The following is a 10,803-nucleotide window of genomic DNA, read 5'->3' as shown; positions in this document are numbered from 1 at the left end:
TTTTATTGAATGAGGGTGACTGAGGAAGTATAAAATGGAGCAATATATTCAGAACTTTTGCATGCTCAGCATGCATACAAAAAAATCTGGTGTATAAATTCCCAGGCTATATGATTACTGTCTCCATAAGCTCTTGTGGAATGGCTCTCATATGTTGTTATTCATAAAATCACAGGACACAAAACCATAGGGTTTGATACTTGTCAAAAGCACATCTTAGGGCAGGTGCTGGTGACTCATGCCTGTAATCCTGGCTACTCTGGAAGCTGAGATGTGAAGATCACAGTTCAAAGCCAACTGTGGCAGGAAAGTCCACGAGACTCTATCTCCAATTTACCATTACAAAACCAGAAAAGGCACTGTGGCTCAAAGGAGTAGAATGCTCGCCTTGAGTTGAAGAGTTCAGGGACAACACCTAGGCCCTGAGTTTAAGCCCCATGACTGACAAATGAAAGCACATCTCATTCATTGCCCTTTGACCCTTAATGTCATTGCTGTACATTAAGCAGGGCAATGATGAGAATCTTGTATTAGCTACTTTCCAGATTTAAATAACATGCTCCACAATATTATACTTTAATTCTCATCAAGACTCTCTGGTTTCTGGCACACATCATGTTAGGAAAGCATGGACTTCTAGATTTAATCCTGAATTTTCCTTTTTGTGATTTAACAAATTACTGTAATTGAGAAAATAATATTGCCTCATAAGGCTGCTAGAAATTTGAAGAATTTGATACACAAAATACCTCTGACCTTGTGTGGCATGTATTAAGCAAACCAAAACACTATCCTGCTCTTAATTAAAAGCATTGTTATTATTAGGGTTTTTGGTTGTTGTTGATCATGGGGCTTGAACTCTGTCTCTGAGCTCTTCAGTTCAAATCTAGAGCTCTACCACTTGAGCTACTGTGCCACTTCCAGTTTTCTGGTTGTTAATTAGAGTTAAGAGTGTCACAGACTTTCTTACCTGAGCTGGCTTTGAACTGTGATCTTCAGATCTAAGCCCCTTGAATAGCTAGGATTATAAGCATGAGCCATAGCACCTGACTAAAAGCGTTATCTTTTACACATAATATGCATTGACTGGTGTCCTAACCACTCTCATAATATTTCTTACTATCAAATATATATAAAATACAGATCAGAATTCAGAAATGCATTGATATTTTTTATTATGATATACATCATTACTATCATTTGAATATTGTTTGTTCTACAAAAGCTCCTATTCTAAAAGTTTGATTTCCAGGGTGGTCATTTTGAGGTGGAAGAATGTTTTGTTTGTTTCTTTGTTTTTTGCCAGTCTTGGGGCCTGAACTCAGGGCCTAGCACTGTCCCTTAGCTCTTCAGCAAAGGCTAGTGCTCTACCACTTGAGCCACAGTACCACCTCCAGCTTTTTCTGCTTATGTGGTGCTGAGGAATCGAACACAGGGCCTCCTGCATGCAAGGCAAGCGCTCTACCACTGAGCTACCTTCCCAGCCCTGACATGGTAGAATTTTTAAGACATGGGGTATGCTGGAAGGCAGCCGTGCTTTCAGGGCTCTATACTCATAAATGCATTAATGCCATCCGATGAGAGTGAATAGGTAAAAGAGTTATCTCCTTCATTTAGACCTTAGGTACTATCATTTCCTATTCTGCTTCTTTGACTCATGATGGGGTCACCTTATTAGGATAACAGGACCATATTTTCTGGATCCTTTAGAGGCCAGTAGCATCATGAGCCAAATTAACTTCTTTGCTTTGTGTGCTATCCTGCCTCAGGCATTTTCTTATGGTGAATCAAACATACTAAGACAATTATTCTCATTCATGTAGTGTGTGTGTGTGTATGTGTGTGTGTGTAGGATGGATCAATAGGTATATAAGCTGGGTGGTTGTATAAAGGCTCATAATGAGAAAACCCTGCATTTGTATTAATTTTCTGATGATTTAGAATGTTTAATAAGCTTTGTCAAGGAGATCACATAATTTTACACTGTAGTTTGCTTTCTAACGTTTATAGTCAGTTAACCATTCACATTGGTATTTAAACAAAATTGGAATGATGCTTAGAATTAAAATAGAACATATACTATTCACTAAACTGCTACTTTCATATAATAAATTGTTTCTACTTTACCATCTCAGAGAATATTTTAATAATGTGACTTATTTGGCTGCATACGGAACTATTTGTGAGTCAACAAAATCCCAATGTTGACAGTTTTTTGGTTGTTTATTGTTTGCGTACTAGGGCTTGAGTCAGGGCCTGGGCATTGTCCTTTTGGATTTTTGTTCAAGGCAAGTACTCTGCCACTTGAGCCCCAGCTCCACATCCAGTTTTTGAGTGGTTAACTATAGATAAGAATCTCACAGACTTTCCTGCCTGGGCTGCCTTTGAACCTCGATCTGCAAATCTTAGCCTTCTGAGCAGATGGGATTACAGGTGTAAACCACTACTGCCTGGCCATAATTTGGATTTTTGAAACTGCTACTGGCTATAATTTAGAAAGAATTCATTATTAAGTACTATTAAAAGTGAATAATTTCAGAATATATTTCAAATACATTAAGTATGTAGTTGTAGAAATTTAAATTTCCTGTTGTGAGTTCCCACCAGGGCTGTTTTATATACCATATCAAGGTTCCACTTGACCTTTACAGGGTCTGAGCTGTAAGGAAGGAACTAGCTTTGTAGTAGAGTGTGAAAGTTGGTCCATCCCTATTAAAATTTTTGTAGGAGATATGAACAAAAATGGATGGAAGATTTTGCTAGCCTTTCAAAAATATATACTATTTGAGGTAAGAGTAAACAATTTATAACTGACCTAACCACTCTAACCTAAAGTAGCTTACAGAGTGGATGCTGTAAAACTTTATTCCAAATAGAATCTTCTACTCTTGCTGATAAATCTGATAATGATAATAAATTCATACTGACTAGTTAAAAAAAAGAAGGAGAAATCCCATTTCTTTCCAAAACCTGAACAGTTACAAATGATAGGAGAAGAGAACTTGATGATTAGGAATATAAAATATTCTCTAATTGTAGAAAAGAGTTTCAAAATGATTTTTTCAAATCAAAGTGAACATTTGGGATTTGTTTTCAAATGAAGACTAGAGTCCTTCATTTTTATCACAGCAAGAATGGTGAGCCAAACAAGCTGAAAAAGTAGTCACATGACAGAGAGAAAAGAATAGAATCTTGATTATAGTACATTTAAAATTGGCCTGAGTAGAAATGATAAGTTTAGTAAAAAGGCAACGGAAATTACACTAGAACTTGGCATAGCTCTCAGAAAGTAAACTCAATGAGTAATAACAGCCAAGATTTCATGACTTTGAAAGCTCATAGAATCAAAATACATACATAGTTCTGTCGAAAAGATGTGATTTATATCCGGTTTTGATTTTCAAATCCTCTTTACAGAATCAGTTAAGCTAGTTCTATTAATCTATTGCAAATGTGATTAGTTTTTATTTTTATGCCTTTAGGAATCATGCTAAGCTGTAGTTAATAATAGCATCAAATATCTAAACTGTGAACATTGGGATACCATTAAACATAGATTAATAGCTCTTGTCTAGTAATTTTACTAACAGTATTGTAATGCCTTTCATACCACTCCCACTAAGTTGGCAATGTGAACTCTTGATAAGCTTATAAGAGAGAGCATTTTTAAATCCTGATATGACAATTAATTTTATGTAACTGTTTAGATATTGAAATTTAGTGGACAAGAAATTTAGTATAATGTAATTACTACAAATGTGTGTTTAGTTTGATAGGTTGACAGTAGTGCAGTTTAAAGTAACTTTCATAATTTAGGCGTGGTCCATGAGAAATATGTAAGAGGTATATATGTAAACCACATAGGACTTTGTTACAAGGGGAGTCTTAGGGTTGGAGTTATGGCTCAAGTGGCAAAATAATTGCCTAGGAACTAAGTTCATCCCTTAGTACCACTCTAAAAAAACTAAAATAATAAAATAAATAAACATTAAAGAGTAAAATCTTAGACTCTTCCTCAGCTTACTGTATCGGAATTTACGTGATTCCTGTGCAAATTAAATAATGATCAATACTGGTTCAGAATTTTGATTTGGGGACATATATAAATATCACCAGTAAATAAGCCAGTTCTTCAAGACAATAATCTGTTCCTGGTGATCACTTCCCTATTGGACAACAAGACACAATTTACTTCATCCACTGATCTCCACCCCTCCCATCTACTGATCTCCACCCCTCCCATGGACTGTGCTATTATGTAGCAGTGTCCACTTCTCAGTTACAGCGCGACTCCATGGAACTTGGACAAAATAGAATTTCCTGTAGCAACCTGCCTGGACATCATCTTGCATATCCCAATAAATGCATTGGCTCCTCAGATCTTCCTGTTGCCCGATTCCCCACCTGGTAGTTAAGCACTGGTCCAGTCAGGTAAACACTTCCTTTCTTGCACCAGAATTGGCAATAAAACTGCTTCCATTCAAACAATGTTAAAAAACAAAGTAAATAAGTAATGGATAGAAGTACAACTCTATAACAAAATGTTTTATACAGCAAGTATGCTGGAGGAATTTGATCTAACAGAACAAATTTCAGACACCTTGACATAAACATGTTCATGACTTTTTCAGAAACAAAGAAATGGTGCACTTTATGTTCACTGGAATAATAAGCTAAGAAGCATGGAAAACAGATATAAATTATAGTTGAGTAGAAATTTTAGAGATAAAAACTAATTAAAATAATGACAACAGAAAAGATATTACATTGGGCATAAATGACATAATTAATGGATTGCAAACAGAAGTTTCTCCTGATCAAAAGAAGAAAATAGAAAAAGAAAAGAAAAACCTCTGCCATAAGACTTAAAATGAACAAATACCTAGCTACTAAAGAGACTGAGATCTGAGAATCACAGTTGAAAGCCAGCCCAATTGACAGGAAAGTCCATTAGCTTCTTATCTCCAATAAAATACTCAACCCATGCTTTCACTGTATTTGATGTTTGTATAATTTGTGGAGGGGAAGGACAAAAACAAATCGTTTAAATAGGGATACAGGTGGACCTATTGCAACAATGATATGTACAAGATTCTATGTCAAAAAATGAACTTTACAACACCAAGGGGCGACGGAGATGGGAAGGGATGGGAAGGGAAAACCAAGGAGGAGGTTACAATGCTTGTTAAGAAATGTACTCATTACCTTGCCCATGAAATTGTAACCCTTCTGTATGGTATTTTCACAATTAAAAAATACTCAAAAAAGCCAGAAATGGCTCTGTGGCTCAAGAGGTACAATGCTTGCCTTGAGCAAAAAGAAGCTCAGAGGCAGAGCTCAGGCCAAGAGTTCAAGCCCCAGGACTGACAAAACAAAAAAGAACATGTAGACTTTCAAAGAAGAACTTTGAAAGATACTGTGGGTGAAAATCTTTGTAGAAATAAGAACTTGAAAAGCTCCACAGAATATCAAGTTTAGATTAAAAATCATTTCCCTTAAATACTATATTACAACAGCATACAAGATAGCATAAAGATTTAAAAGGGAAGATTCAACATACAAAGGAGTAAACTTATTTTTCTTAAGATGAGTTTTTCTGTTATTTTCAGAGTTTTTCTTTCCTTTGAATGATTCAATTATCTTTTCAGAGGAGTAAGCTCAAAGCAACATATAAACAGATAGGAAGATGTTTTAAGGGATTTTATTAATTACACACTTCATACCATGAAAATTTATTATGTCTAACTCACATTTAAGAAAAGATAAGGGCTGAGAAGGTGGCTCAGTGGTAGAGTACTTGCCTTGCATGCATGAGATCCTGGGTTCAATTCCTCAGCACTACATAAGCAGAAAAAGCCAGAAGTGGCGCTGTGGCTCAAGTGGTAGAGCACTAGCCTTAAACTGAAGAGCTGAGGGACAGCACCCAGGCCGAGTTCAAGTTGCACAACTGACCACTACTACTACTACTACTACTACTAATAATAATAATAACAATAGAAAAGATCAATTTAACAAAGACAATTTTATGATTGTTTATTGCTGAGCTGAAAGATGAAATACAAAATACAAAACATAGCAGAGTGTGCCTGAAGAGGTTGGGAGAAAGGACCCATAAGACAGTGTTGATGTGAACATAAATTCTTGTAATCACTGTGGAAGGCAGTTTGGGGAATCCTCAAAGAACCAAACATAGAACCCCTCTAGGATCTATCAATACTACTCTTGGGCATTTCTCCAAAATTTACATGTCAGGATACAATAAAATCACTTGTATACCAATGTTTGTTGCTAAACTATTCACATCGCCAAGTAGTTAGGTGCTTCAATGGATGAATTGATCTATGTATCTATGTATTTATCTATATAACTATCCATATGTGCCATCTATCTGCCATGTATATATAAATTATGATATTTTATCTAATTATTAGGAGGAATGATATTATGTCACCGTCATCTTCAAGAAAATGAAAATGAATATATCTGGCAAAATATTTGGTTAAGTGAAGTAAATCAGGCCAGGAGACAGAAAGGATGTATTCTTTTCATATGTAGAAGTTAAATCTAAATTATATATATATAAGTATATATATATGCATGTAAACATTTAGAGGGTCATATGTATTTATATACAAATGCATGAGCTAAAGTACATATACAGGAGAGGATTCTTGTGATGCAAATCCTTTGAATGACTAACAGTTTAACAAAATGCACACCAGGAAGCTGGGGATAGGATCAATTAAAGGGGGACAGATGAATAAGAAGAGGAAAGATGAGTGAAAAAAATTATATTGTTCAAGGTATTCTACATGAAAGTAGAACCAGGTAAATTGAAAAGATGAGTAGGGTTGGGAAACTTGAGGGGCAATGATGGAAGGGATAACATTGATAGAGATGCATTGTACTCACAAACTGACATTTTGAAATTGAAATCCCTTTTTACAACTACTCAAAGATAATGAAAAAGAAAAATAACTAGTTTGAGTTCATAAAAAAGATCAAACACACTAATATCCACTTGTATTCCAACAGTTCTTTCCCCCTATTCTATTGAAATAAATCTTTTTAATCCTTGACCCAGTAATAATTTATATTTATAACTTGAAAATATTAGATTATCTAAATTTATCCATCACAGAGGCCAAAATAACTCTCAGATGCGTTTAAGAAATGAAAAAAAATTGCTTAAGCACAATTCAATGTGAAAGACATTAACAGGCAAGTTTCTTCACAAACCTGTAAATAATGTTAGTTATTTTATCTTGAGGTAATAATAAAATTGAGACATCCCTTAGTCAATTTGTCCTACCATAGGGACATATCATGAACTGGATGTCCACTAAGCAGAAACTTACACAGATCAGGATGCTGGACGTTTGAGGGGTCAAGGTGCCTGTGTAGTTGAGTTTGGTAAGGTTCCGTTTCTGGGTTGCAGCCTGCTGACTTGTACCCTGGCAGAAGAGTGATAGGAAATAAACTCTACTGATAATATGGAAAAACACTAATTCTATTATTTCTCAAAGATTTGAAGTGTAGAATTTTATCACAGTTAATATGAGACCTCTGTAATCTTAATATATTTGTATTCTTAACACTATGGCAAATTAAAATATCCCAAAATTTTATGGTTTCTGTATTTTAAATTTACAGCATTGATCCCTTTGAAATTTACCTTGGTGTTTGATGTGAAATTAGGATTTACTTCGAATTTACTTATTTTCCTCAACTTGTTTAAAGAACTGTTTCTCTTTCTTTGGCTTTTACTAGTTGATTTTTAATGTGTGAATTTATTTTCATAACAAAATATCTTTCTGAGAAGTCTTGTTTATTCAATTTATCTATAGTACTACTCTTGCAATGCTGGTGCTTTATAGTTCATTTAAATGTCTGAGTAAATCTTTCTGCAATATCTTTTTCTCTTATTCAAAGCATTTTAAAACATTAACTGTTTACCTTTTCAGATTAATAATAGAAAATAGTTTTAATTTTACTTTTTCCTATAATAATTTCATTGGAATTTCTTTAGAAATATAAACTGATTTTAGAAGAATAGATACATTTATAATATTTGGTAAACCCATGGATGATTGAGCTTGATTGAGCTCCAATTATTACAATACTTAATATTTTTCACTTTTATAAAACGTTTTCTAGGTTTAGGTTAAACAAATCATTTTATAGGCATTTTAAGTATCTCATGTCTTTTGCTTCAATTTTGAAAACAATTTTCTAATTACTTTCCATTTCATATTTTAATAATTGTTCATTTGTCATATTTTTAACATTTATTTGCCAGCTCTGTTATTCAGGGCATAAAAGTTCATGGTTGTTAACTTCTTGGTGGAATGTAACTTTTATCCGAGATGATATCATGGATTAGTAAAGAAAACTTAGGTCATAACCTTTTTCCACCAGAACTCTCTAGACATGGCTTCCCTTTTCTTCTGGTGCTAAATGTTACAGAGCAGAAGTTGGATACCAATTTGGTTTAGTTCCTTTGAAAGTTGTCTGGTTTTACTGTTGAGCTATATATAGGATTTTTTTCCTTTGTCTACATAATTCAATAAATGTCACCCAGATAAGTCTCATTGTTTTTTTCCTAATTAAGTTTAGCTGAGATCCTTTCTGATCAACAGATTCCTTTTAATCTCACAAAATTTTTCCTCTATTCCATATTTAATTATTGTTTTAGGTGTAATTTTCCTCACTATAGTAAATTACCTATAAATTAAATTTTACTCTTACAGAATTCAAGATCTGGCAAAGTAAAAGGACTTCAACAAGTGAAGTCTATAATTACTATTATATTTATAGTTTTCCTTGGCACCGTTTTCATTTAGTGTTGATATGGAACTTTGGAATTTATCAAACATTTAGTAGTCAAGTTTTACTTGACCCTCTAAGAATGCCTAGAATTGAGAATCTTAGTTAATATCATTTTGTAGATGGAGAAAAAGATATTCAGAAACGTTAGTCAATCATCTGACCTTGCACAGCTGCACAGTGATGGGTTGAGGAATGTGTACCTCATATAAGGTCGATGCCAATGTTCTCGTCCTTTCTTGGGCAGTATTACTTCCTGGTTGTGGTTTCCTTTAGAATGTCAAATTCCTACAAAGAAAGCATTAGGTATGGAATTTCGTCCTGAGGTTTTTGTTCTCTCAGGGAGCAACAAATCACTTTTATTCCAAAGGGATTTTTGTTGTTCTTCAGACAGACACCATTGCCTTTTTCTTCTTTAAACAAATATTCTGATCTCTAGAGCTCCTTCAGATAGTATGAATCAATAGTAATCACAGATGTCTTTGATACTTTGTGATGCTCTCTTTTCTAAAAATAGAATAGTTGCTCAAGATTTCTCATAAAATAATACAGTTGAACCTTTGTGTTTAAAAACCATCATTATTTGAAAACAGCTTTATCTAAAAAAATGTACTACAAAAACATGAAGAATAAAGGAAAGCCTTTCCATTGATTTTTGACCTATATCCCCCTTTCATAAACCTTTCTTCAAATATTAAACAGCAGTTGAATAATCCTCAAGTCAATTTTTGCCATTTATTGCTATGAATGTGACTACGCTTTTAGGATCTATTATTATTTGTTAAGAATTGAGACATTGCATTAAAAATCTGTCATATAAATATTACATGTTGAATTTCTATCTGACATATTCATATCTCAGTTGCCATTTGAACTAGCTGGGAATCCTGGGGTTCATCCTTATCTTTGCCCTTTGGCCTTTCTTTCCAAATTTGCACACATGATCTGCTAAAGTTCCAAAGTGGGACGATACTATGAAGCCAGCAAACCTCTGAAGAGAGTATGCGAAGCATTAACCACATAATAGCATCATTATTTTTCTATTTGGAATAACCAGAAGAGAATGTTAATGTCTCTTCCCATTCCAGGGCAATATCTAGGGTAGGTAGTTCCTTCATGGTTCAGATAGAGAGCTAGGAAATTTCTCACATCATTGACTTTATAATACCAAACTGACCCTAACTTCCTTTATTTTTTTATTAGTGTTTGCTTCGGCAGCACATATGCTAAAAATTGGAACGATACAGAGAAGATTAGCATGGCCCTTTATTTTTTATTATCTATAACATGCAACTCACACTATCTGAATTCTCAATAATGATACATGTGGTTGTGTGAGTATAAATGTAATTTAAATGATATTTTGAGTGCCTGCAATTGTCAGAGTATATGTTCAGATTACCTTAGAACCAGAATTAGATTTTGTAACTCCAGTGTTTTATGGTTATGGTGCTTTCCCTTATTCCTTTCCCTCTAGGTTGTTGCCTAATTTCAGTAGTTTCTTTTGAGAACACCAGTCTGTATCAGTTCTGCTCTTATGAATATAAACAGACTCTTCAAAAGGTAATCAGAATCTGAGGCACACAGGTATGTTTGGAACAGAGGATGCCCATGTAAGCAGACTTCAAGAAAGACAGAAATCCTCATTGGAGAAAGTCAATATTGTTTGACCCTCTCAGACTATCTATCCCCATTAGAAATTGCCTCCAGAACATAGAAAATTAGTGCTTTATTTTAATTCAAAAAGCTATTCCATGTGGGTGGAAATTTGTTACTCCACACATCCAGAATATATTTGACTTTGCTGTGCAGGACACATATCAAAGTCATTTTCACAGGTGATTGCGTGACATTTGGATAAATCTTTTTATTGAAATATAATTAATAATTCTCTATGCTTAGAAATACTCTCTATCTACCAGTTACATTTATGAAAGATGATTTGGGCACCATAAATGACTTCTTATTAAACTGAAT

The 10,803-nt window shown here is 34.1% G+C and overlaps 1 pseudogene; it reads left to right on the top strand.

The window, feature by feature from the left end:
- The first annotated feature begins 10,028 nt into the window (after positions 1–10,028).
- Positions 10,029–10,093, top strand: LOC122108499 (annotated as a pseudogene).
- The last annotated feature ends 710 nt before the right edge of the window (positions 10,094–10,803 follow it).

This window comes from Dipodomys spectabilis, unplaced genomic scaffold, assembly GCF_019054845.1.
Source record: "Dipodomys spectabilis isolate Male_0828 unplaced genomic scaffold, ASM1905484v1 ptg000060l, whole genome shotgun sequence".
Lineage (NCBI taxonomy): Eukaryota > Metazoa > Chordata > Mammalia > Rodentia > Heteromyidae > Dipodomys > Dipodomys spectabilis.
The sequence above is the reverse complement of the archived record's forward strand: the minus strand, read 5'-3'. Positions and strand labels throughout refer to the sequence as shown.